At 39.0% G+C, this 24,665-nt stretch overlaps 1 pseudogene; it reads left to right on the forward strand.

Annotated features, from left to right (window-relative positions):
- The first annotated feature begins 7,166 nt into the window (after positions 1 to 7,166).
- Positions 7,167 to 10,451, forward strand: LOC109377694 (caspase recruitment domain-containing protein 18-like; annotated as a pseudogene).
- The last annotated feature ends 14,214 nt before the right edge of the window (positions 10,452 to 24,665 follow it).

A 24,665-nucleotide genomic window follows, 5' to 3' on the forward strand; every position in this document is an offset into this window, starting at 1 on the left:
AAGAATAAATGACAAAATTATTAAGAAAGGATATGAGGGTGATTTTATTCATGATTGATTATTTCCTGTAAGAAGTAAGCAATAAATAGAATTTTCTCTGTGAAAGAAGAATATGTGTGGATAAAGAACCTCACATATTCAATAGTTTCCTGATTCAACAGTCTCTGGCAGTAGCCTTCAGAGGTTATGTGGTTCTGAGCGTAGGAACTGTACCTACGAGATCAGTCTAGATCCTGCTGTTAAGCTCTAAAATCAGATTTTTGTCTGCCACCCACTACATCATGTATTAGTTTCCATTGCCATGTAAAAATTGCCCCAAAATTCAGTGGTATAAAACCACAAGCAATTATCTAACCATTTATGTGTAATAGAAATTCAGGCAATAGGTGACAATTGGGCTGTCACCCATGGCTATGGTCTCACCTGAAGGTTCAATGAGAGGGTCAGATCTGCTTTGAGACCCATGCACATGGTGAACTGAAGTCTAATTGTGAGCAGGATTTATTTCATCACTGGTGGTTGGTCAGAAGCTTTGTTCAGTCCCTTAATGTCTGTTTCTCCACAGGGTTGTTCACAATATGGCAGCTAGATTTCATGAGCAATGAGAAGGAGAACTGGGCAAGATGGAATACAGTCTTTTTGCTACGTAATTTTGGGGGAAAAAATTGCATCATATTTGCCATATTCTATTTATTAGAATCGAATACTATGTTCAGCCTGTATTCAAGGAGAAAGTATTATACCATGGCTTACAAATCAGGAGATGGGGCATTTTAGTACCTGCCAACTATATGATTTAGTAATAAATTGTTTTCTAGTTAAGTTAGCTAAAGTGGTTTCTGTTGTCTACAAATGAACCATAACCAAAGCACTCACAATGCATTATGGGGCTATATTCTACATAATCTCTGACTCCATAAGAGCCAGCTTGGAATTTTATAATTTTCTTTTTTTTTTTAAGATTTTTATTGGGGAATTGGGAGAGGAGAACAGTGTTGGGGAATCGAGGAAGGGGAACAGACAGGTAGACAAATTGCTGATTTGTTCTTCAGTCTAGTTGTGGAGGACGTCGCTTCACTGGCCCGTGTTGGTATGATCATTGTGCTCTTCCCGGGTGAGGCAATCAGTACCTGGTCATTGGTCGGCCGCTCACTGTGGCTCACAGCAGCTCTTACAGGCTGCCAGCCACTCATGTAGCTCATGGCAATCCACTGCAGCACTGCTGCAGCTTACACTATAGCCAGCGACTCACAGCAGCCCCATTCCAGGTCAAGCTGTTGTTCATCATCTTAACTGTGGAGGGCGCAGAGTCACTGGCCCTTAATGTGGGATCCACACCGCAGCCCTGTTGCTTAGAGCTGGTGCTTCCAAGCGAGCTCTTAACCAACTGAGCCACTCAGCCAGCCCTATAATTTTCTTCATTCACAATTAATTTCATGAGTAGAGAGTCACAAAGGAATCCCTTTTCCAACACCTCATTCAGGACCTGAATTAGACTGTCTTGTGTCATCTTTGACAAATAGCTCTCTGCACTCTTTTTTCTCATCTTCAAAATAGGAGCGATAATATATACCTCATAGATCTGTTGTAAAGCATTGACCTTTTTTGCAATTTGTCATGCTTAATAAATTGCACTTCCTTTAACTGTGAGTCTGTATATTTCAGAACTCTGATATTCTGACATGATTTTGAAATCTTCTCTTTAAATATTGTCTTTTCTTCATTCTTTCTATTATGTCCAAGTGAGATGAGAAATGCTGAATTTTGGCCCCTATGGCCTGTACCCCTTTGTCTCACAATTGTGAATATGTAACGTTACGTGCTTAAAACAAGGGATGGCGTACGTAATAAAGGTTATTGCTCAGCTGGCTGTAAAATAGGGAAATCATCTGAGTGGACTCAATGTAATCACATGAGTCCTTAAAAGCAGAGAACCCTCTCCAGTTGGAAGCAGAAGATATGCAGCAGAAGGGAGAAGTCGTAGAGATTCCAGGAGGTTTTCACATACTCTTGCTGGTTTTAGATACAGGGCCACATGTAAGAAATGCAGAGGGTCACGAGGAGCTAGGAGCAGCTCTCAACTAATGGCCAGGAAGGAGCCATAACCTCAGTCCTACAACCACGAGGAATTGGATTCAGCCAACAACCTGAACCAACTTGGAAGTAGATTCTTTTCCATATCCTCCAGTAAGGAACACAGCCCTGCTACGATCTTGGTCTTAGTCCAGTACGACCTGTGTCAGAATCCTAACATCCACAACTGTGAGATAATAAATTTGTGTAGTATTAAGACACTAAATTTGTGGTAATTTGTTATGTCAGCAATAGAAAAGTAATACTGTTAATGTCCTAGAGACTTTCTTACTCTTATCTACTTATCTTTCTCTTATCTCTTATCTCTTACCTTTCTACTTATCTCTTAACTTTCTCTGATATTCTCCATTTCCTCATCTCTCTTTGCAACATTATGAGTAGATTATCATATTTATCTTTAGGCATGCAAATTCTGTCATCAACTTATTTTTAAAAATATGTCTTTTGAAAAGTGATTGCTTCATAATATTTATTCATCTCTCTCTTTATGGAACTATTTGAGCACTTCATACATAGATCATCTGTGTTGTTTTTCTGAATAGTTCAACATCTATGAATTGTTATGTGTCTAAGTTTCTGGTTTCTTGTTTCTGCTGACTTCCACTCATAGGGGTGGCTTTCTAGTGTATTTTTAATGTTCATATATTTAATATTTATTTAATGTGATTATGTTTCTTGATGCTTCGATGTGCCTAAGGAATCATTCCTTCAGAGTGTTTGTTTATATTTCTGCCAATAGCCACCTAACACTTCAGATTTATGGTCATTCAGATTCACTACCTTTTAAGAGCTTTAGCTTAGAGCAAGTCACGTGCTGATGTTTCATGTTTAGCATCCCCCAGCAATGCACTATAGGAATTGGCCTCTGAAAGGCCTCCTGGCTGACCAACAATTGAGGCAAACTCCCTGTCTCCCCAGTCTGCCCCCTTCCTTCCCAGTAACCCCAAATCCCAGGTACTCTTTCCCCATCTCCTGGCTCTAGCGCCCCAACCTGTCAGACCCAGCTTCTACACTTTATGTTACCAGGAATTCCTCATAGATTGTGAAGTAGTACCCCCTAGGTTTTGTGGAGCATGAAGAATTTCTAGGGTATCTTTTCTTTCCCAATTACAGAAGTAGGTGCCCAAACAATGATTTCCACAGAAAGTATATATCAAATTTGCCTAGAGTCACATTCACTGACTAACTATGTTCTTGGGCAAGAAGCTTGTTTCCAAAAGCCTAAATTTTGTCATTGGCAAAAGTGGGGTACAAATGTTATTTTACAAGAGTTTTTGGGCAGGTCAAACAACCTGTTATAATACCTAGATTAAAAAAAAAATTGGGGGCTGGCTGAGTGGCATGATGGTTAAGAGCTGGCTTGGGATGCCAGAGGGCCCGGTTCGGATCCCACATATGAGGGCCAGTGACACTGCCCTCTACAGCTAAGATGCTGAACAACAGCTCAACCTGGAGCTGGGCTGCCGTGAGTCGCCGGCGACAGTGTATGCTACAGCCCCTGTGGCAGTGGGTTTCCATGGGCTACCGTATGTGGCCAGCAGCCAGCGTGAGTGGCCAGCAGCCGCAGTGAGCGGCCGTCCAGAAGCCGGCAACTGATCTGCCTCGCCTGGGAAGAGCGCAATGATGGTGCCAACTTGGGCGAGTGAAGCAACGTCCTCCACAACTAGACTGAAGAACAAAACGACAGCAACTTGTCTGTTCCCCTTCCCCCAATTCCCCAGCACTGTTTCCATCCCCCCAATTCCCCAATAAAAATCTTAAAAAAAAAAATTGAAGGGCCAACCGAGTAGCTCAGTTGGTTAAGAGCTCGCTCAAGAGTGTGAGCTCTGAGCAACAGCGGTTTGATGCCGGGCCCGAGCTGAGCTGCCGCTGAGATGCCAGCAGGTAGCAGGATGGCTCAGCGAAAACAAAAAAATAAAATTTGAGCTATTTTCAAACTATTAGCCTTCTGTCTCTCTCAGTACTTATCTGGCAACACTCACCCTTCAGGTTCAAGGATAGTGTCATACTTCTTATGTGAAATTTTCCTGTTTGCTTCAGAACTATTTAGTCCCCCCTTTCTGAGGCTTTCTAGCACTTTTAGTCTATGTTCTCCTGTATTGCCATGTAATCTTTTCCTATATTTATACCTTATCATCCCCAAATTATTGAGAACTCTTTCACGGTGGGTCTGAGTCCTGCCTTACCCACTCACGTTCTCCATAGTTCCGCCACAATGCTAGGATGGGACCAAGCAGCACATCATGCAGAGTCCAGCATTGAGTGAGGGGCCCTTGTGCTGGGCAAGTCTCCAAACCACTGATGCTCAGTATTCTTTTTCATAAAACATATGCATTTTGACTTAACATAGAGGCATTTTAAAAGATAATGAAATTAGGGATATGAAGAACTGATAAATACTTTATGAAGAAATGTAAGGTATGAGAGTACTTTTCTTCAAGATTATTGCTATTATGATATCCATCACTTTTATTAATGACCAGGCAATAATTTTATACATATTATACTAAATTGCCCAAACAAATCTAAATAATAAAATAATAAAGTTGAGATAATTGTACAGATAAGACAACTGAGGCTTATGTTAACTAACTCATTCCATATTATACAACTAAAAAGTATAGTTGATTCAAGGATTATTTGACTCCAAAGATGGGAAGAGGAAAAGGTTTCTGGAAAAGGGAAAAAATCTTATACTTGATTATGGTTCTCACTATGATGTATTCATTAGATCTATTCTAGAATGTCTTTATCTAAGAATAGAGAGAGGAATGATACCTAACAAATTGGGGTTCTTAGAGAGTTATAAATGACATAGATAGAGTTTGCATCTAGGGACCTTCTGCCTCATATGTCACATCTAATCTTATACCCATTACCATCATCATAAATCTGAATTGTCAGCAGCAAATCAAATTCCAGAAATCTGACACAGGCATGATCTAAATTTTCAAGTCATTATTTGTCATTTAAAAACTACTTATCATTTAGTCTATCATTCACTTATTTTATGATTATTCACTGAATACAAATTATATTATGAATCCAAGTCTCTATCTAGACAGAGTGGTGAATAAACCCAATTTTAGTCATTATAAGAGCTTCACCCTCTTTTTGGAGTCTTACCAGATTTACAAGTGCTAGAGTGGTCTCCAGAAAGATGAGGAAAAAATATCCTATCTTTTCCATTCAAGCATAATCACTGATGCTTTCATTTTTAAAGCCAGAAATGGACTCATATTGAGTAGCTTTCTACCAGGATTCCAGAAAACTGAGAATCAAGTCTGAGTTTGAGGATCTTGGAATCCTGGTGTCCACAGTTTTGCTTCCTAGAAGTATGATTTAGCCATTGATTGTGGTCAGGACACCACCTCAGGGTGGCACCATAGAGTGATGTGTGTTCTGGCTGGCTCTTTGGGAAACGAACACCTCTGCCTCTTTTTCCAGTCCAGGAGACAAAACTATTATTATGAAAAAAATATTTTCTGCATTTCCACAGTGACATTTCTATTCTTTTTGTGCCTTGTCTTTGTCTTTCTCCAGATCCCGGTATCTTTCTGGACATTTGTAATTTCTCTCTTGCACAATTATTCCCTATGGCAACGGGACACACAACCTGCTACAAGCTTGGTGGAGAACAGGAAGGGAAAGTAGAAAATACTTTAAAATAACCATAGATTAAAATGTACAAAATTTTACACGACACACTGCAAAGACAGAGGGTCTTATTCCCAGAAAATAAATACAATGCTTTGCCAAGAGCACAGAAGACAAGTATGTGGCCTTCAGGTCCACAGTTAACAACAGGCAGGCTTTGTTTGTTCTGTACAGTTTTTTAAAACAATAGTAAACCAGGAAAAAAATTGTTTTATACACAAGATATAGTATGTACACATGTAAGGCAGAGTCAACTGGGTCTTCATTTTCTTGGGCGAAATCATTTGGGTCTGATGAGCCCTGGAGCCCTTCAGAGAAGACTTGCCTCACTAGATGGGCATACACATGTCCTCCACTCCAAGCTGACTCACTCAAGTGGTACGTTTCTAGGCTCATAGTTGAACTGTGGCAACTGGCCCAGGTTCTATGTATATATCAAATTATGTCAAATATGTAAACTATTAGTGGAAAATGTGTTTCCTCAAGTCTTCTGCAAATTTTTCTTAATTGCTAAAACATTTGCTAAGTATTAAGAACTAATATCTGTATTTTGTGTCTAGATTGTACTCCAGTTTTCAACAAAGATGCTGACAAACCAGTGGTCACATGGAGTTTACTTCTGGGATATTTAATTGAACATGTGTTATAAAGAACAGTGAATTTCTCCTTGCAGCCTTCTCTGGACCCTCAATCTATAAATCAATACCTCCAATGTCCTCCATCTATATTTTCTTCTCCTTGCATGTATTACTCTTAACACAAAGTATTTTGTATGCATTCAATGAGTATTTGTGTGTCTCTCATTATAATTTAATTCTATTAGGGGAGGGTAGGGATTGTCTGTTTAGGTCATTACTATATCCCCAGCATCTATTAATGTAACAGGGTCTGGTACATAGAATTGGTCCTCAGTAAATATTAATGTTAAATATTTATGTTGAATCACTTGTTGGAATGAATAGGGTTTGTTACATGGACACACACGATATTTATTGATTGCCTTCTCTATGTCTGGTACTATTTTAATGGCTTGTTAAATATTCATTAAATACAATCATGCTACAATGTAGGGATAATCCTGAAACCCATTTGGCAGTCAGGGAAACCAAGGCATAGTTAAGTTCCTTGCCTGAGATCAGTACCTGGAATGTTAAGTCAACTATTTTAGCTTCAGAATCTTCATTCTCAGTCTCTGCCATACAACATCCCTTAAAATACAGCCATCTAAAGAGAAAGAGCCTTAGATAAAACAAAGCAAAGCAAGATGATGAAAAACAACACACACAACCACTTTCATCCCTAAAAACTGCTTCCCAGGGACACAAACCATTCCTGTACCTGGAGGTGGCCCAGAGCTTGGATCAAGCACAGTGGTTAGAAGTCAAGAAGTTTCAGTCCACCTCATACACATTAGGATGGGTACTATCGAGACAAACAAAATCCGGAAAATAACAGGTATAGGTGAGAATGTGGAGAAATTGGAACCAATTTGCACTGTTGGTGGGAATCTAAAATGGGGCAACAGCTATAGAAACTAGTGGAACTGTTTCTCAAGGAATTAAAAATAGAATTTATCCCATGATTTGGCAATTCCACTTCTGGGTATATACACACCACAAAGTTAAAGCAGAGTCTTGAAGAGACATTTGCATACCCGTGTTCACAGCAGCATTTTCCTCAATAGCAAAGAGGTAGGAGCAACCCAAGTGCCCATTAATGAATGAATGGATAAGCAAAATGTGTGTGCAGTTTACATATGGCATTACATTATTCAGCCTTAAAAAGGAATGGAATTGTGACGCATGCTACTACAAGGATGAACCTTGAAGACATGCTGAGTGAAATGAATCAGTTACAAAGAGACAAATGCTGTATGATTCCACTTATATGAGCTAGCTAAAGTAGTCAAATTCATAGATACAATGTAAAATGGCATTGCAGGGGCTGGTGGAAGGAAGAAATGGGGAGTTATCATTTAATGGGTATAGTTTCTGTTTCAGAAGAAAAGAGTCTGGAGATGTACAGTGGCAATGGTTGCACAACAGTGTGGATATACACTTAATGCTACTGAACTGGACACTTAAAAATGGTTAAGATGGTAAATTTTACATTATATGTATTTCACCTACAATTAAAAAAAAAAGTGTTAGTACTTGATTTAGGTGAGAAAATATCCTGTACACTGGTTTGCCTATTTAAACCTCAATAAATTGAAGATTTTTAATTGCATATATTTAACTCTGTATGTGCTTTCTCATCTTGTTTTATATTCTCACGTCTCACTCCAGAAGAATAGTGAAGCGTATATCTTATGGGCACAATTTCTGTTACAATGTAAGATTCAACGACCTGAACACATCTTAGGAAATGACAATAATTAAAAATTTTTCAGGAAATAATAATCATAAACACCCATAGGTAGGTGTATTAACTTCTCCTAGGTTAATAATTTCTGAATCTCTGCACAGGCCCTGAATAAATAGACAGGGTCCCATTACTTGCCATTTCACCTGCACACCCAAGGCGAGTACGAGGAGCCATGGCTGGTGAGCCTTTTCTAGTCCAAGAGGCGAGGCCGTGGGGAAGAAATCATCTGGGAAAGGGCTGCCTTCCTAATTAAGCTTGGTGAAGGTTCATGTGCAGAATGTTGAGGTGGAGTTGAAATGGGAGGAGGACAGGAAAGAGCTCAGCCAGTCTTTCACAGCATTTTTCTGGAATAAAAGGTGAAGACTGGGAACAATCTGGGGCTCTGTTGGTATCCTGCTATTATTTTGCGAGCCTTATCTGAATCTATGAATCACCTGAGGATGATAATGGGCACAGGAAGGGTATTGGCAGCTGTTGTTCTCAAAGGAAATAGCCTGTCAAACCTCTTCAGAGTTTAAGAAATTGGAGTGCTACAAAGCAGAATGACCTCTGCTTTTCAGGATGCTAACAGAAAAACCATGAAAATCAAGTCTCCCAGGTCACTCCGTGGGTAATGTTAGAATTAGAAAGAATTATATGGAATAGATGCCTCAAGATTCAAAGGCATTAGGTCCTTCCTCAAGGCTACTTAACCCCATGGAGAGAAAAGTTTGGTTGAGAAAGACTAAAGTGATTGCTTCCTTGTTGGAGATTTGAGAGGAAAATTGGGCTGTGTTCACTACGTAAGAAATCTATGTGCTTCCAATAGACCAAGTCCTGATTCAGAAGAGGAACCTGTTCATCCATTCAGTGGGCAAGGAAGGATACAATAAATGGCTTGTTGGATGGCCTATTAGAGGACAAAGTTATTAGCCAGGAGGAGATGAGCAAAATGAGAGTGAAAGTCACACAGCCATGGATCAGGCTGAACTCTTGATTGACCTTGTTATTGAGAAAGGATGCTGGGCCTGCCACAAATTTACTCAGTATCTCTGTGAAGAAGACCCTGAACTTACTTATAAATTGTGCTTAGGTAAGTATCAATAATTCAACACAAATTTCAAGCAGTCCCCGTGTCTTCAGCCCAGTATCTGTTATCTTCATTTGTCTTGTCAGTTTAGAATAAGCTTCCTATCGTCTCAGCCTCAGACCCCATTCCTATATGAGTGACCTGAATGCATGTTCCCTTGTTTCTATGCCTTTGTGTCTTTTCTCTGTTCCCTCTGCTAATTATAGCTCATCTCAATCCTGTGTAGGTAGTAGTTCATTTGTTTTTGTTTTCAAAAGTTTACATATCTTCACCCTGAATCCTTTGAAGCAGTGTACAATGTCACTCCGCCTAGAGCCCTAGGAACCCATGTATTTATTGAAAGAGAAGACATAAGCTCTTTTTCTACCTACAAACCAGCGGTTACCTTATCTTCCTATGAGTGTATTTTTCAGAATATATAACAATGGTGGAATTGTAAGGGAGTTCACTGACTATAAAATTAAGTGTGCGTGAAATAATTACATTTGCATTAAATTTCACATGGATTCTTTTTCTAGTTAACTCCATTGTTTCCTATTTTGTGTAATAATGTTCACTTGTATGTGCCAGTCTGCTCACGGTTCTCTGAGGGCTACCATCACCACCACCAGTCCCCCCTAAGAACACAGTACCACGTTCTAGTATCTGAGCCGGTCCATTCTTATAACCCTTTGCTCCCTCTACAGAGTGAAAATGGGATCTCTGGAGGACTACCAGTGCTAAAATACCTGCACTTCCCAAAACCACTTCAGAGGGACAAGATGTGAGTCATTGTGGGACAAAAAGAGTCGGTTGCTGTCGAAGCTGATGAGTGTCTCCAGTGGTCATCCATTTTTAATAAATCTCTCACTCTGTTCCAATGCTTGTTTCTTATTCTCCCCCTCTCCATCTCAACTAATGATAATCCACCAATAACAATGAAGGCCAGGGATGATTGTAATCTAATCGGGAATGTTCTCCACCTTCCTTTACTTTTCTCAGTTCCTTGCAATCCTTGCGGAGACACACATACAGCCAGCCCACTTTGGTGCTTTTACCACCTGGATTCTGCTGTGCTGGGAAAGAATTGACACCCTCAGCGTCTTTAGTAGCATTGCCTCTTTGTAATGCACTTGTGTTTCTGCTAGTTTTCCAGAGCCAGATCTATGACAGTTACCCAATGTACACATATGAACAAACCTTCCTCACTGGGAGAACACTAGAGAAAGCCCATGCACCGAAAGTCCATTGCCAGAAACCAGGCTTCCTCAAAAGATGTTCATGAAAGTACTGATAGTAAATATAGCCTTTCAAGTCCAAATGGATGGGGAGAACAAGACATGGCTTGCTGCCTGAGGAGTGAGGATTTGTGGAGCCACCATAGCATGATGGCACAGCATGAACTGGCAGGCTTCAGAACCGTAAGATGACCATTAAGATGTCCCAGAATTAAATATCATCTCATTTAATCTCCACATAAACCTTATGAAGTTACTACAATTATTATCCCTCTTTTGAGAAGAAACTTGCCCAGTACTACAAGGTTAATAAGTGAGAAAGTGAAGACTCTAATGCCTTTGTTCTCAAAGCCAGCAATATGAAAGGTCAGACAATAAAGTTTGCAAACTTTCCACTGTGTAAGCAAACAGTGGAAAGTTCGCGAACTTCATTGTCTTATCTTTGTATACAGCCTAAATTGTACCATTTACTTCATGATCATAACTCTTAGTTTGGTTAGATAAAGCTTTAAAAAATTTAATATGGTTATTTGTATTTTTCCCTCTTAAACTATTTCTTACAACAAAATTTCAAATCCAGACCACATTTCAGATTTCCCAACATCTCTCTTTAGCTTACTAGACACCTTTAATTACCTTGAACTAAACATGCCCAAAGCTAAACTCATTATCTTGCCTCAAAGCTGTTCCTTTTGCAATTTACCCTATCTACAAATGCACCAGCCTTTCAAATAGAAGCTTTAGATTCACCCTGGACTTTTCTTTCTCCTGCATTTGTAGCACTCAAGCAGTGGCAATTTTTTGATTCTTTAATCAAAGGTATCCCATTTTTTCCATCCTCCCCATCATCACCCTATTTTAGAGCCCATGTTCCTATAGTATCATGCATTTCTTCTGCCATAACACTCATTCAGCTTTATTTTTAAACCTATTGTTCTTCTTCACTAGACTCTTACATTCTTTTTGAGGACAATAAACATGTCTGCCTTATTTGCATCTATAGCCCCTTCTAGGTATTTACTGTAATGCACTTCCCTCTTAGTTCCACTTTTGCTGTATCCGATAAGTTTTAGCACATTGTACTTTCACTTCCCTTTGTCTCAAGATATTTTCTAATAATATGGTGAAGATGCATTTAAATGCTGGGGGGTTTTTCTTGTGTTCTCCCGATATCAGTTAAAAAGTAAAGCAAGGATATTTTCTGTAATGAAAAGGGCAATATTTGCAAATAGTTATTTAATCTTACATACCCATGTGACAAAATCACACAATACTGTTATCAATGAGAATTATCAGACCCTGATCATTCCCTGAGAGAGAGAGAGACAGAGAGACAGTAGGGGGATAATAATGAAGAAGAAAGGAGGCTATGAGACATAAAGAAAATAGGAGGGTGATTATATCATCATTTTCTCGATACTTTCCAGTGGCTAGTAAGCAATAAAAATAATCTGCTCTGTGAAAAAAATGTGTGGATGAAGAAGTCACTAGAAAACCTAAGCTTTCTTCTTCATGAGGTTCAGATGACTTCATTAACAAAGCCCACGGGTGGGGAGTTCCTTCCTCCCTTTCTTTCTTTCTTTCTTTCTTTCTTTCTTTCTTTCTTTCTTTCTTTCTTTCTTTCTTTCTTTCTTTCTTTCTTTCTTTCTTTCTTTCTTTCTTTNTCTCTCTCTCTCTCTCTCTCTCTCTCTCTCTCTCTCTCTCTCTCTCTCTCTCTCTCTCTCTCTTCCTTCCTTTCTTTTTTCTCTCTTTGTTTCAATTACATGAAAGCAGTTTTCTAGACAGAGTCTATGAGTTTATGTCACCAGTAGCCGGAGCTCAATAAATCCCAAAATGGAAGGCACAAGAGGCCATGCAACATGCAGACCTAAGTAAAGAAGTTTAGATAGCTGAAATGCATGTCTTAGTTTTTACAGTGATTTTTGCATATTATTTTATGTATTCCCCCCTATGCTATATCAGATTCCATTTATCCACAAAAAAATAAGCCTACCACATGCAGTTTATCTGTCTACTCCTTATCTTCAAGGAGTAGTAGAAGAATCACAGAGAATTATATAGAGATCCCTCAAACAAAAACAAAAACAAAACTCAAAAACCATAAAGCTTGTAGTCAAGGAAAACATTAATTTAGGAATTATTTAGTAGTTTGGTTAGCCTAAATCAGTAAGTGAATATTGCAAAGAGCAATGGGGGGATAAAACTGATGAGATCTTTGGAACATATTAACAGTTTGAGCTTTAAAAGCTGAGGTAAGAAGGTTGTACTGAGAAGCATGTGCTATTAAAAATAAATGGACCTAGTATTCTGTTTAGATTTGACTTTCGGAATTAAGCTAACCTAGATATGTATTCAGATCTATCTTTGCCTCATCTTTTTTATTAGATGTGTGATTATATGTGTAGTTAATCTTAGCTACAGATTTTTATCCATTAGGAGAGTCAATACTACCAATCTTGTAGTACAATAAGCATTATATGAGATGATAAATGGAGGAAATTAATAGTGTTCTTTAACAACAAAGTGCTCCAAAAAGATGATGATGGTGATAATGATGACCACAATGATGAGAATGATAATCTCAGTTGTCTGAATTTAGAAGCTCCTGAAAGCAGAGACAGAGTCTGGGACTTGCATGCAAGTAGCTTATTTGGAAGGGGTTCCCAGAAAGCAGTAGTAAGGGAATGGGAAAGGGAACTGAAAGGGATGAAATCACTCCCCAAATTGCATTAATGAATTCATTCCTGTTCTTAGCAACCAGATTTCAATCATCCCGGGGGACCCTCTGAATCACATAGAATCTACCTTATTGGGAGATGGGAAATTGAGGAGCATGTATCAACTGACTTCTGCCCTTCATTGGCTAAATCTTGCCCTCAGGGGGAGGCCCTTACCTGCGCCCATGCTCACAGCTGAGCATCCCTCAGTGCCTTGGTGAACATCTCCAGGCAGCAAAGCAGAAAGAACCTGAGATACAATGGCTTGATGTGGGACACTGGCCACAGGCAAGGAACTCTCCACCATAGCAGCATTTAAATCAGGTGGGCTAAAGGGCTGTGGTTGAGGTAATAATGATTTCTCAGATTCATAGTGCAAATTAACATCACACATTGCATTGCTTATTAAACTCATTTATGCCTTAAATTACTTTTCTTTTTAAATCAATATAATCGGCATGTCACTCCACTCTCCCTTCACCCTTGAAATGAATGTAATTTTTCACACTTTTAAAGTCCTTGAGGAAATATGCTGTTTTTCTCCTATGAAATCTTTCTCTTATGACATGTCATATTCTCCTAGTATTATGTTTACTTGAAGAATTATGTGAAGGTAATTATTAACATTACTGATTATCGAATGTTCAACAGATGATACTGGTTTTCAAGCATTAAATTTAATCCAACACTTCTCCAAGGCAGGTAGTTTACAGGTAAGGAAATTGACAGTTGAGTTGGATATCTATCATGTCAGTCAATATTACACCAGTGTAAAGTGTTTATATGATTAACAATGGCTGAATCCAAAGTCTGGACTTTACTCTCCCCAGAAGAGGCCACAAATGTAAATGCCATATTGGCTTGATAAGGAACATAAATTAAGTTAATCAGGTTATGTGGGGACAGGGAAAATAAGAGAGCATATGAATGCATGAATGTAGAATTATGGACTCAGGTAATTATTGTCTTATGGAAATTGAGGCAAGAGAGGACTGTGAGCTAAAATTTCATTTGAAATCTTACAATTTTTAACTTCTGAAAAACAATCAATGCCAAAAGAAATTATAACTGTGAGGATCAAAGGAAATACATGATGAAGGCTGCATGTCACCAGTTTTTTACTTCTAACCCATCTGGGTTCTGTCCTATTATTAGATTATAAATCCAGGAGACTGAGATTGTTCCTCACTCAGTTGACCATATAGTTCATCTCTCTGAGACTGTTTTCTAATCTGCAAAATGAAGCCAACAATACTGACATTCCTTTTCTAGGGCTGCTGTAAATAAAGAATCACAAAGTGGGGGACTTAAAATAAAAATGTATTCTCTTGCAGTTCTGTAGTTTATGAGCTTTAAATCAAAGTGTCAGCAGGACCATCCTCCCTCCGCCAGCTTCTCGTTGCTCTTGGCAGTCCATGACATTCCTTGGTTCACAGTTGCATCATTCCAATCTCTGCTTCATCATCGTATTACTGGCTTCTTTCTGTGTGTCTATGCTTTCTATGTTATTCTCTGTCTGTCTCTGTTCAAGAGTCTCTTTTCTTTTTTAAGGACATCAGTCATAATGGGAAAAGGGTCCACTCTACTCCCATATAACATCATCTTAACTAATTACATTTGCAAGGACCTCTTTTCCAAAAGAGGACACATTCTGGGTTACAAGGGTGAAGCAACATGTATATTTTGGGTAACACAATTCAACTCATAACAATGCCTCATAATTCAACTCATAACAATGCATAGTCGTAATTTCTCCTTTACACTAAATAGTTCCGGAGCAGTGCCAGGCTGGGGAGCAGCACTTCATGTGGAGCAGATACAGTCAGGCTTCGCTTAAAGACGGGATACGTTCTGAGAAATGCATCGTTAGGTGATTGTGCCATTGTGTGAACATCCCAGAATGTACTTACACACACCTGGATGGTACAGCCCGCTACACCCCTAGGCTGCATGGTGCAGCCTATTGCTCCTAGGCTACATCCTGCACAGCACGTTACTGCCCTGAATGCAGTAGGCAATTGTAACACAGTGGTGAGTATATCTAAACTATCTACACATAGAAAAGGTACAGTAGTGGTATAAAAGATTTAAGAAACGGTACTCCTGTATAGGCACTTACCGTGAATGAAATTTATTGGACTAGAATTTGCTCTGGGTGAGTCAGTGGGTGAGTGGTGAGTGAATGTGAATGCCGAGGACTTGACTGTACACTACTCTAGGCTTTATAAGCACTGTCTCTCAAGCCCTCCCCCTGCTTTCTTTCACCAGTGTCAGAACTAGAACATTGAAGCTGGCAGTGCTGCTCTATGCATAGAAATGTGTGCTGGATTGATTGGAAATATGGAGGAGAAACTGGCTGAGTAAAGCACTGATCACCATAACAGTGACTGTCAGGAGGGAGTGAAAGGTGGCCTGAGGCTCAGTAGGAATAAGAAATTGAGATGGAGAGAAAAAAAAGCATAGGGGATGGTCATGGCGATGGGTTTTGGCTGTACATGTTAGAGCAGTGGTCAGATTGGAGAAATCTGTGGTATTCAAAAAACAGGAAAAAGATGATGTTTAACATAGAGAGGGTATAAAACTGAAGACTCAGTATTCTGACTTTAAAATTTGTTTTTGGTTCCATTAATGCTATCAGGCACAAAGAGCTCTCTCTGGCATTGAACTGATGGAAGAAATAAAACTTATCTATGCTTCACATCATTACAACCTGAAAATACTTCTAAAGTTCAGGGACAGGCTGGCCCCACACAGCCACAGAAAGCTTTCACTGAAGTGGCAGTGGCACTCAATATTTGGTATCGTAGCTCCTGTGGACCTGTGTCCTTGTAGAGGATCTTAGGTCCTTTACAAAGAATTTATAGCAATGTACCTTGAGGACCTGAATATGTGGTCCTGGGGAATGGGCTTGTCTATGCGGAAACAGGTCAGTGACTGACTGACTAGGATGTGATCTGTGCACCCAAAATCCAGGTGCTGTGAGTGAGGGTTCCATTGCCATGCTCCATGGATATGGCTTCTGAAATTCCTCCTGAACCACAAAGACTTCCATTTTTTATAGGAAATTCAGCTCCATTATAATCTTATGGGACCACCATAATATATGTGACCTATCATTGACCTAAGTATCATTATCTGTCACATGAATGTGGAGGAGAGCTGGCTTCTCACGCATGTTGTCCATGTGTGTTTGCCAAGTCTCTGAACAAACTGTTTACATGGTATTCTTAATCATAAAATGGGATCAGTGTTTATTTAACCTATCTAACTTGCATACTTGTCATGACAGGCCATGAAATAAAGCATGAGAAAATTTCAGAAAAATATTACAAAGAAGAATATTTGTACAGTAACTTGCTTCTGGAATACAGCTCAAGATGGAAAGCACTGTGGCATAGTCTTTACCCATACCATTTCATCTTAGAAAGTAAGACCAATAATGACCCCTCACCCAACCCCCCCACACACACACTGATTGAGGAAACAAAAGCTTTGAGACGTTAAATACACTGTCTAAAAGCTACAGATAATGAACACAATCTTATCCCAGGGCTATTGGAGCTCAAAGTCCATCTTGATAAACTGTACAGCAGAGAAGGTTTAGACAAAGGAAAAATTAAAAATCATGCTATATTTGGTTAATGCTGTCACTAAGATGTGTTATCACCATGTTCTAACAGCCCTAAAATTATAAAAAAGAATAAGAAAAAAAAAACTGAGAGGATAAGTGGCTTTCTAATGGTTGAAAATGGCACAACCAGAACACAAGCACAGGATCTTCTGCCTTCTATGTAAGAGCTTTTCATACTACCTACTGTTATTAAAACTGGTATGTTGCACAGACAGGCTATCACATGTAATTGTGACATGAAGATTCTTAAATAGGCATGCTTCCTTTAAAACACTACTTTGGAATGGTCCGTTAATTTATTTTATGATGATTTTATGTATGTAATAGTCTACCTTTGTAATACTATTTTCTAGGTACATATGTTAGTTGATAAACTGATCATTTCTATGATTTATTTCCATTTTGTTTACAAATCTCCATCCAACTGTAGGTAGTTCTGTTTCACTCACTACAGGAAGCTCTTTCTCTCTCTTACCTAATAAGGGCACATTCTGAGTTACCCTGTGTTAAGACTTCAGCATGTATATTTTGTGTAACACAATTCAACTCATAACAATACCGCACTCACAGGGCTGTTCTAAAGCAGTTGTTTTTGGGATTTATTTTGTTTGAGGTACATTGCGTTTCTTAATTCAGTGGATTCATACTTTTCTCATTTTTGGAAAATTTTCTTTTAATATTGTTCTCTCTTCCTTTTTCTCAATTATATCTTTTTGGAATTTTAGTCAGATATGTTTTAGAACTTCTCATTTTATTCTTTGTTTCAAATTTCCCAGCTACTCATCTCTGTTTATTGCATTCTAAATAAATTATTTGAAAATATCTTCCAAATCACTTATGCTATCACAAACTTTATGTGTCTTCCTTTTAACGTAGCCACTATTAATTGCAACTGATATACTTCCTTCATTAAATTGACCTGATTATTCCTTATTATAAAATAATTGCTGGGCCGGCCGACTGGCGCGATGGTTAAGAACTGGCTTGGGATGCCAGAGGGCCCCGGTTCGGATCCCACATATGAGGGCCAGTGACACTGCCCTCTACAGCTAAGATGCTGAACAACAGCTCAACCTGGAGCTGGGCTGCTGTGAGTCGCCGGGGATGGCTAGGCTGCACCCCTGTGGCAGTGGGTTGCCATGGGCTACCGTATGTAGCCAGCAGCTGCAGTGAGCAGCGACTGATCTGCCTCTCCCAGGAAGAGTGCAATGATGGTGCCAACTTGGGGCCAGTGAAGCAACGTCCTCCACAACTAGACTGAAGGACAAAATGACAGCAACTTGTCTGTTCCCCTCCTCCCAATTCCCCAGCACTGTTCCCATCCCCCCAATTCCCCAATAAAAATCTTTAAAAAAAATAAATAATAATTGCTTTTTGCTTCTTTTATTTGAACCACACACAAACTGCCATCTATGCTCTATATTTGATTAGTCCAATAGTTGCTTATCCATGGGCACATCAATTTGTATTTCTTGTTTCTGCTGATATATTCTCATAGTGGCTTGATTTTTAGTGTTTATGGACTTCATCTGTGGTAGAGTTCTTATTTTGAGTGGAAGACCTCAGGGCTGAATTTGAAAAAGACTTTCTTCTGCTTCTGCTGGCAGGTAACACAACAGATTCAAAACCTCTTGCATCCTTCTTCCAGGATTTGGCCCCAGTGTGATCAGCTTTTCCACCATGCAGAGGTTTCATAGGTTAGTATTTTCATAATACGATTGGTGTAGAAACGTGATGCATGGAGACTATGACCCTCCTTGCTGCCTGCTAGTCCAGACAAGCTCTTTGCTTTCTCACCCCAGCTCACAACCTCTGCAGATTCTTTCCCAGCCAACCCTAACTCTCAGATGCTCCTATCCCATCTTCTGTTCTCAATACCTGGCCACTCAGGGCCCAAGTCCTGGTTCATATGGGACCAGCAGTGCCTCAAAGAGAATGTTCTAATACAGTGACAATGTGATGGTGCATGGGGGTCTCAGAGAACTCCCAATTATCCCTGATAATAGATTGAGACATTCAGCAAGTGATATTCAATAGAGGCCATACATCAAATCCCCAAAGAATACTTTTATGTATTCATACCCCTGAGCCTCACCCTTGGATACCCCGATTCAACGACTTGGAATAAGCCTGAATACTAGCATTTTCAAAAGTTTTCACTTGCAGAACCAATGTAGATGAAGTACTTATTCCAGGGTCTAGTTCTCTTAAGCCTTCAATACAAAACAGCTACTTTAGAGATAGATTCAGATGACCCTCCTACTCAAGAAGCTCCCTAAACCTGTCTCATCAGGTTAAATTCCTCCCTGAGACTGACTGTTGCAAATCATCATACACTCAATACAATCTTACTCTCAAAATGCACTTTCCACTGACCCCCAAAATACACCCTTTGCTATAAGCAAAATAAATAAATAAATAAATAAATAAATAAATAAATTGATTGATTGATTAATTAATTAATTTTAGTTAAAATTTATTTTTTTCTTTCCTTCCTATGACTCTGGCCTCAATGTTTTATTTCTATCATTCTCCTCATTGGATTGCTATCATCTCAAAAACTAATAAAAAACATGGACTTTAGAGTGAAGCAATCCAATACACTTTGTATTCCTGGACTCTGCAATTGAGAAAGAGACTTGCTTTTTAGTGTGTTTATGAACTTCATCTGTGGTAGTGTTCTACTGAGGCTTGATTTCTGATCTTTCAAATTGGGCTCCTAGTAATAATTTTCCAGTGTTGGTGAGAATGTGAAAGGACCTATCTTAGTACTTAGGACACGGAAACATCTCAACAACTTAGCTACTGTCTCTCTCCTCATTATTAATCAATAAACCATCACTCCTGCAGCTGCAGGTTTGTCTTGCCAGCCTACACAGCCTTCCCTGATTGTGACAAATCATATTTAATGTCTTCTGATATCTCTCAGCACTTTTATCTAGGCCCTCATTTAGTCTCACTATAATTCTTATCACTGTTTATATTATCTTGAGTTCCCTAGAAACAAGAAACCTATTCTCTGCTTTTATACTACATAGTTCCAGAGCAGTGCCAGCCTGGGGAGCAGCACTTCATGTGGAGCAGATACAGTCATGCTTCGCTTAAAGACAGGATATGTTCTGAGAAATGCATCATTAGGTGATTGTGCCATTGTGTGAACATCCCAGAATGGACTTACACACACCTGGATGGTACAGCCCGCTACACCCCTAGGCTGCATGGTGCAGCCTATTGCTCCTAGGCTACATCCTGTACAGCACGTCACTGCCCTGAATGCAGTAGGCAATTGTAACACAGTGGTGAGTATCTGAATATCTAAACTATCCACACATAGAAAAGGTACAGTAGTGGTATAAAAGATTTAAGAAACGGTACACCTGTGTAGGCACTTACCGTGAATGAAATTTATTGGACTAGAATTTGCTCTGGGTGAGTCAGTGAGTGAGTGGTGAGTGAATGTGAATGCCGAGGACTTTATTGTACACTACTCTAGGCTTTATAAGCACTGTCTCTCAAGCCCTCCCCCTGCGTTCTTTCACCAGGGTCAGAAATAGAACACTGAAGCTGGCAGTGCTGCTCTATGCATAGAAATATGGGCTGGATTGATTGGAAATATGGAGGAGATACTGGCTGAGTAAGGCACTGATCACCATAACAGTGACTGTCAGGAGGGAGTGAAAGGTGATCTGAGACTCAGTAGGAATAAGAAATCGAGATGAAGAGAAAAAAAAAGCATAGGGGATGGTCATTGTGATGTGGTTTTGGCTCCTGCATGTTGCAGCAGTGGTTAGATTAAGGAAATCTGTGGTATGAATTTAAAAAAAAAAAAAAGGATGCTTAACATGAAGAGGGTATAGAACTGAGGAATCAGTATTTTGACTTTGGAAATTTGTTTTTGGTTCCATTAATGCTATTAGGCACAAAGGGCTCCCTCTGGCATTGTAGTGATGGAAGAAATAAAACTTATCTATGCTTCACATCATTACAACCTGAAAATACTTCCAAAGTTCAGGGACAGGCTGGCCCCACACAGCCACAGAAAGCTTTCACTGAAGTGGCAGTGGCATTCAATATTTGGTATCGTAGCTCCTGTGGACCTGTGTCCTTGTAGAGGATCTCAGGTCCTTTACAAAGAATTTATAGCAATGTACCTTGAGGACCTGGATATGTGGTCCTGGGGAATGGGCTTGTCTATGCGGAAACAGGTCAGTGACTGACTGACTAGGATGTGATCTGTGCACCCAAAATCCAGGTGCTGTGAGTGAGGGTTCCATTGCCATGCTCCATGAATATAGCTTCTGTCAGAGAAAACAAGGTTTCTCCTGAACCACAAAGACTTCCATTTTCTATAGGAAATTCAGCTCCATTATAATCTTATGGGACCACCGTCATATATGTGACCTATCATTGACCTAAATATCATTATGTGAAGGAGAGATGTCTTCACATGCAAGTTCTGCACTGTGTGTTTGCCAAGTCTCTGAATCAACTATTTACCTGGTATTCTTACTCATACAATGGAATCATTGTTTATTTAACCTGTTTAACTCACACACTTGTCATGACAGGCCATGAAATAAAGCATAAGAATATTTCAGGAGCACTTTACAAAGAAAAATATTTTGACAGTTCCTTGCCTCTGGTACTCATGATGGAAAGCACTTTGGCATAGTCTTTACCCGTACCATTTCATCTTAGAAAGTAAGACCAATTATGACCTTTCACCTGACCCTCACACACACACACTCTGATTGAGGAAACAAAAGCTTTGAGATGTTAAATACACTGTCTAAGACCTACAGATAACGAACACAATCTTATCCCAAGGCTATTGGAGCTCAAAGTCCATGTCGATAAGCTGTATGGAAGAGAAGGTTTTAGATGAAGGAAAAATAAAATACCATGCTATATTTGGTAAATGCTCTCACTAAGATGTATTATCACGATGTTCTAAGAGCCCTAAAATTATATATAAAAAAAGAAAAATAAGAGAAAAATGAACTGAGAGAATAAGTGACTTTCTCTAACGGTTGAAAATGGCACACTAGAACACAAGCACAAGATCTGCCTTCTATGTAAGAGCTTTTCACACTATCTACTGTTAATAAAAATGGTTTTGTTGTGCAGACAGGCTATCACAGGTACTTGTGACATAAGAATTTTTAAATCAGTATGCTTCCTTAAAACACTACTTTGGAGAGGTCCATTAATTTATTTTATGATGATTTTATGTATATAATAGTCTACCTTTGTAATACTATTTTCTAGGTACATATGTTAGTTGATAAACTGATCATTTTTATAATTTATTTCCATTTTGTTTACAAATCTCCATCCAACTGTAGGTAATTCCATTCAGTCACTACAGGAAGCTCATTCTCTTACCACAGTTTCAATTGATTTGCTGAGTACATCCAGAAAAACAAGGAAAGAAAATACTTCCCAATTCAGTCTATTATTACAACCATTGATTTTAGTTTTCAAAATTCAATCTTATTGAGGTAAAATTTACATAACATAAAGTGTAACTCTTTAAAAAACATGATCGGATTATTTCTGACAAATTTATTATGTAGAATTAACACTATCACGATGCAGAATATTTTCATCACCCCAGAAAGTCCCCTCATGCTCTTTGCACTCAATTTCTCTGCACCTCCTCCTTAGGCAATTAGTGATCTGATTTCTATCAGAATACATTACTTTTTCCTATTCTAGAGCTTCACATAACTGGAATCATAGGGTATGTATTCTATTTTATATGGTTTCTTTCACTCATGTAAGTGTAATGTTTCATCAAGGTTATTACTTACATCAATAATTTGCTCCTTTTTTATTGTTGAGTAGTACTTAAGTGTATGCATGTAGCACAATTTGTTTACTCACGCATGCATCTCATTGGACATTTGGAATGTTTCCAGTTTTTTGCATCTTCATTTTTGAGGACACAGTGGGCCCTTGCTATGTAGTGGCTCTCTACTTAGCTTCCCAGTGTCAATGCTTATGGTTCTACATCTCCAGACATGTTGCCTGGCCATCCTTTCTGCAGTTTAAATGCCAGCTCACATGCTTCATCTCAGTAGTGTGTGGCCCTTCCTGGAGGAGAAACCCTCACGGGAAATCCTTAAGGCATTCAGAAATAAATGAATAAATTTAAATATGTAGGAGAAGGCACATGCAATATCTGCTTTCTCTCCTGCAACAAGGCTCCCTGAGGCATGCAGCACAAGATTGTGCTGCAAACTGGATTAGGTAGGTAGCCAAGGAAAGAAAGAAGCACCCTGAGGAAAACTTTAGATTAAAATGTAAACCGTGAATTTAACATTTAGCCTAGAGCATAAGCAGCAAACTGGTATCCAACATGTCAAATACAAGTTTGTTTTTAATTGTATAGAGTTTCAAAACAATAGTAATAAATCTACTAATATGTAATTGAGATATTTCACGCATGTACTCCTATGCGCGCGCGCACACACACACACACACACACACACACACACACACACAGGCTCTCACTGAATACTTTAGTAACTCTGGGTACTTATTCTCTTAAGGAACTAAGGTAATAACCCTAAGGGCATTTTTAGTAAACACACTGATATCTTTGAAGGATTAATAGGCATTTTGTTATTACTCTATCTTCAAATAGCCATATCTATGAAATAATTGGCTATGTTGAGTTTTTTCTGAGACAAGCAACTGAACATGTGCTTACAAAAAGCAATGAACTCTTTAAGCCTTCTTGGTCTCCTCTGTCTTCAGTTTTAATGTCCTCCAATATTTCATAACCCACTATCTAATTGATTTCTTCTCCTTAGCACTTACCATGCTCTAACATTCTAATATCCCAGTTACACATTGGGTTTCATGTTTATCTCCTCTTTTGAATACGAAGGCATGAGGGCAAGGGACCACTGTCTGATTCAACTGAACCCGGGCACCCAGAACTGTCTCTGACATGGAGTAGGTCATCCATATATATTTGCTAAGTGAATGAATGAGATGCAGATGGATTCTCACAAAAAAGAAATTTAACTAGAAAACCTGCAAATAATTAACCTTGGCTATTTTTCTAGTGTGAAATATTTATATTAATAATAATAGCAATAATAACCAATTATAATATTGTGTGCTTATGACATGCCAGGCAATGTTTTATAAATTTTCCAAATTCTCACTAATTTAATGCTCAAAGGTGTGTATAGGCTATTGATGAGATTATTTTACAAATAGAGGAACCAAAGCATGGGAAAGTTAACCTGCCTAAGAATAGAAAGTTAAAATGCTAAGTCAGACATTCTGAATCCAGAGCCTGATCTGTTACACTCTACAGTGTCCCTCAAAACAGAGCAATCTAAAAGGAAAAAGTGTTAAATAAGAAAATATTTGATTTTGGTGAAAAAACGTTTCCATTCCTAATAGCAGAACTGCTTCTCAGGGACACATACTTCTGAGACACAGCCCAGAGCTGTGTGATGGGGGCATGGCTCACAGTTGTTCAGCTATCCAAATGCTATAGATTGAAAGCCTGTGTCCCTCCAAAATTCATGTGTTGAAAACCTAATGGCCGAGGTGACAGTATTAGGATGTGGAGCCTTTGGGAGCTGAATTGATCATGAGGATAAGGCCCTCATGAATAAAATTGGTGCCCTTATAACAGAGACCCCAGAGAGGTGCTACACCCTTTCCACCATGAGAGGACATGGTGAGAAGTTGGCAGTCTGCGACCTAGAAAAGGGCCTTCACTACAACGCAACCCTGATCTTGGACTTCCTGCTTGCAGAACTGTTAGAAATAAATGTCCCTTGTTTATAAGCCGCCCAGACTGTGGTAGTTTGTTATATCGCCCTGAATTGTGTAAGATACCAAAGGATGAATTACTTTTCTAGATCACACTTCCTAAAGGATGGAAG

Source organism: Hipposideros armiger, unplaced genomic scaffold (assembly GCF_001890085.2).
Source record: "Hipposideros armiger isolate ML-2016 unplaced genomic scaffold, ASM189008v1 scaffold_1509, whole genome shotgun sequence".
Taxonomy (NCBI): domain Eukaryota; kingdom Metazoa; phylum Chordata; class Mammalia; order Chiroptera; family Hipposideridae; genus Hipposideros; species Hipposideros armiger.